Genomic DNA, 4,669 nt, shown 5'->3' on the forward strand with positions numbered 1-4,669 from the left:
AGGATTACAGGAACACAGTGATAGCTGGATTCTGAGGACTTCTGACAAAACCAAGATAGGAAAGACAGGCTCCAGTAAGAGGCAGTGAGTGAAGGTAGCACTAAAGATAACCAGATGGTGAAAGGTAAGTGCAAGAACATGAGCACCAGCAACCAAAGTTAGTTGGCATCATTAGAACCTAGTTCTCCCATAATAGCAAGTCCCAAATACACCATCACACTGGAAAAGCAAGATTCAGATTTAAAATCACTTCTCATGATAATGATAGAGGATTTTAAGAAGGACATAACTCCCTCAAAGAAATACAGGAGAACACAGATAAACAGATAGAAGACCTTAAAGAGGAAACACAAAAATCCCTTAAGGAATTATAAGAAAAAAAAAAGGCAAATGAACTGACAAACACCATGCAGGACATAAAAATGGAAGTAAAACCAATAAAGAAATAACAAAGGGAGACTACACTGGAGATAGAAAACCTAGGAAAGAGATCAGGAGTCATGGATGCAAGCATCACCAACAGAATACAAGAGATAGAAGAGAGAATCTCATGTGAAGAAGATACCATAGAAAATATTGACACAACTGTCAAAGAAAATGCAAAGTGCAAAAAGCTCCTAACCCAAAACATCCAGGAACTCCAGGACACAATGAGAAGACCAAATCTAAGGATAATAGGTATAGAAGAGAGTGAAGACTCACAACTTAAAGGGCAAGTAAACATCTTCAACAAAATTATAGAAGAAAACTTTCCTAACCTAAAGAATGGGATGTCCATAAACATACAAGAACCCTACAGAACTCCAAATAGACTAGATCAGAAAAGAAATACCTCCTGTCACATAGTAATCAAAACACGAAATACACAAAACAAAGAATATTAAAAGCAGTAAGGGAAAAAGGTCAAGTAACATATAAAGGCAGACCTATCAGAATTATACCAGACTTCTTACTGGAAACTATGAAAGCCAGAAGATCCTGGACAAATGTCATACAGACCTAAGAGAACACAAATGCCAGCCCAAGCTACTTTACCCAACAAAACTCTCAATTACCATAGATGGAGAAACAAAGATATTCCGTGACAAAAGCAAATTTACACAACATCTTTCCACAAATCCAGCACTACAAAGGATAATAGAGGGAAAACTCCAATATAAGGAGGGAAATTATATCCTAAAAAGAGCTAGAAAGTAATCTTCTAACAAATCCAAAAGAAGATAGCCACACAAACGTGACTTTACCACTAACAACAAAAATAACAGGAAGCAACAATCACCTTTCCTGAATATCTCTTTTCTCTTTTCTTTTTATTCAGTATTTTATTTATTTACATTTCAGATGACATCCCCATCCCCCATTCTGCCTCCCCCCTCCCCCATTAATCCCCTATCCCATACCTCCACATTTTTTTTTTTTGGCTTTATACTGTTTAAATTACATGCAAGTATTAAGGTCAGTTCTAGGTTGAGGAACTAACAAAACAATAGATGAAAATAGTCAAGGGAGACACCTATCTGGTCTGCTCCCGTGAAGACACTGTATCCAGAGACATCCTAGAGGAGCCACTGAACTCAGAATGGGTAAGAACAATCACCCACTACCAAATGCCCAAGAGCTACAACTGGGAGCAGGGGGTGCTCAGGACCCACCAGGTACCCAAACCCTGACCCTGCAGAATACCACTTCCCTTCTGCCCCTCGCCTGGTCCGAGTGGCTGGGGCAAACACCTAGCTTGTCTGCTCCCATGAAGACACCATATCCTGAGACATTCTAGAGGAGCCACTGAACTTAGAGCAGCAGACATTATATTCTGAGACATTCTAGAGGAGCCACTGCATTCAGAGCAGCAGACACCATATCCTGAGACATCCTAGAGGAGCCACTACACTCAGAGTAGTGGACACCTAGCTTGTCTGCTCTCATGAAAACACCTTATCCTGAGACATCCTAGGGGAGACACTGCACCCAGGGCAGCAGACACCTAGCTGGTCTGCTACCATGGAGACAACATATTCTGAGACATCCTAGAGGAATGAATATACTCAGAGCAGCTGGAGCTCAGGATCACAGTATCACAGAGACATGTGGACCCTGAGGAGTTCTAACACAAGCAAGATAACTGAAAAGACAGGCTCCAGTCAGAGACAGTAACTGCAGGTAGCACTAGAGTTAACCAGATGGTGAAAGGCAAGTGCAAGAACATAAGCAACAGAAACCAAAGTTACTTGGCATCATCAGAACCCACTTCTTCCACCATAGTAAGCCCTGGACACCCCATCACACCGAAAAAGCAGGATTCAGAATTAAAATCACTTCTCATGATGATGATAGAGGATTTTAAGAAGGACATAAAAAAACTCCCTTAAAGAAGTACAGGAGAACACAGGTAAACAAGTAGAAGCCCTTAAAGAGGAAACACAAAATTCCCTTAAAGAATCGCAAGAAAACACAACCAAAAGGGGAAGGAATTAAACAAAACCATCCAGGATCTAAGAATGGAAGTAGAAACAATAAAGAAATCTCAAAGGGAGACTACCCTGGAGAGAGAAAACCCAGGAAAGAGACAGGCATCATAAATGTAAGCATCACCAACAGAATACAAGAGATATAAGAGAGAATCACAGGTGCAGAAGATATCATGAAAAACATTGACACACTCTCAAAGAAAATGCAAAATGCAAAAAGCTCCTAACCCAAAAACATCCAGGAAATCCAGGACACAATGAAAAGGCCAAACCTAAGGATGATAGGTATAGATGAGGGTGAAGATTCCCAACTTAAAGGGCCAGTAAATATCTTCAACAAAATTATAGAGGAAAACTTCCCTAACCTAAAGAAAGAGATGTCCATGAATATACAAGAAGCCTACAGAACTCCAAATAAACTAGACCAGAAAAAAATACCTCTAGTCACATAATAATCAAAACATCAAATGTACAAAACAAAGAAAAAAATACTAAAAGCAGTAAGGGAAAAAGGTAAAGTAAAATATAAAGACAGACCTATAAGGATTACACCAGACTTCTCACTAGAGACTATAAAAGCCAGAAGATCCTGGACTGATATCATACATACCCTAAGAGAACACAAATGCCAGTACAGACTACTATACACAGCAAAACTCTCAATCAATATTGATGGAGAAACCAAGATATTCCATGACTAAACCAAATTTACACAATATCTTCCCACAAATCCAGCACTTCAAAGGATAATTGATAGAAAACTCCAACCCAAGAAGGGAAACTATAACCTAGAAAAAGCAAGGAAGTAATCTTCCAACAACCCCAAATGAAGATCGTTACACAAACATAATTTCACCTCTAAAAACAAAAGTAACAGGAAGCAAAAATCATTTTCCTTAATATCTCAATATTAATGGACTCAATTCTCCAATAAAAAGACGTACACTATCAGACTGGATATATAAACAGAACCCAGAATTTTGCTGCATAAAGGAAACATAACTCTGTGAAAAAGACAGACACTACCTCAGAGTAAAATGATGGAAAACAATCTTCCAAGCAAATGGTCCCAAGAAACAAGCTGGAATAGCCATTCTAATATCAAATACAATCAACTTTCAACCAAAAGTAATCAAAAAAGATAAGGAAGGACACTTTATACTCATCAAAGGAAAAATGTACCAAGATGAACTCTCAATTCTGAACATCTATGCCCCAAATGCAAGGGCACCAACATACATAAAAGAAACTTTACTAAAGCTCTAAGCATACATTGCACCTCACACAACAATAGTGGGGGATTTCAACACCCCACTCTCAGCACTGTACAGATCATGGAAACAGAAACTAAACCAAGATACAATAAATCTAACAGAAGTTATGAACCAAATGGATTTAACTGATATCTATAGAACATTTCATCCTAAAACAAAAGAATATACCTTTTTCTCAGTACCTCATGGTACCTTCTCCAAAATAGACCATATAATTGGTCACAAAACAGGTCTCAACAGGTACAAAAAGATTGAAATAATCTTTTGCACCCTATTAGACCACCATGGACTAAGGCTGGTCTTTAATAATGAAAAAACAATGGAAAGCCCACATACACGTGGAAACTGAACAATGCTCTACTCAATGATGACTTGATCAAGGAAGAAATAAAGAAAGAAATTAAAGACTTTTCAGAATTTAATAAACATGAGGACACATCATACCAAAACTTATGGGACTCCATGAAAGCAGTACTATGATGAAAACTCATAGGTCTAAGTGCCTACAAAAAGAAACTGGAGAGAGCATACACTAACAACTTGACAGCACACCTGAAAGCTTTAGAACAAAAAGAAGCAAATACACCCAAGAGGAATGGATGGCAGGGAATACACTCAGAGCTGAAATCAACCAAGTGAAAGAGTTAAAATTTTTTAAACCTTCCACAGATGGAGTCAAGAGTGCAGATCAACTTGTTCTGCACTTTGGGTCCTAGGAAACTAGCTATCTACAAGACAAGATAGATTGAATAGGGTTTGAGCTGGGAGTTCAGGTCAGTGTGCCCATGTACCCTGGATACCAGAAACAGAACTGACCACAAGATAGGGTTTCATGCTCATGCACCCTGGATACCAGGAACAGAACTGAACAAAAGACAAATTAGATAGTGTTTGATATTTCCACCCACATCTCCCTGGGTTACGGTT

The sequence above is a fragment of the Arvicanthis niloticus genome, chromosome 22 (assembly GCF_011762505.2).
Source record: "Arvicanthis niloticus isolate mArvNil1 chromosome 22, mArvNil1.pat.X, whole genome shotgun sequence".
NCBI lineage: Eukaryota > Metazoa > Chordata > Mammalia > Rodentia > Muridae > Arvicanthis > Arvicanthis niloticus.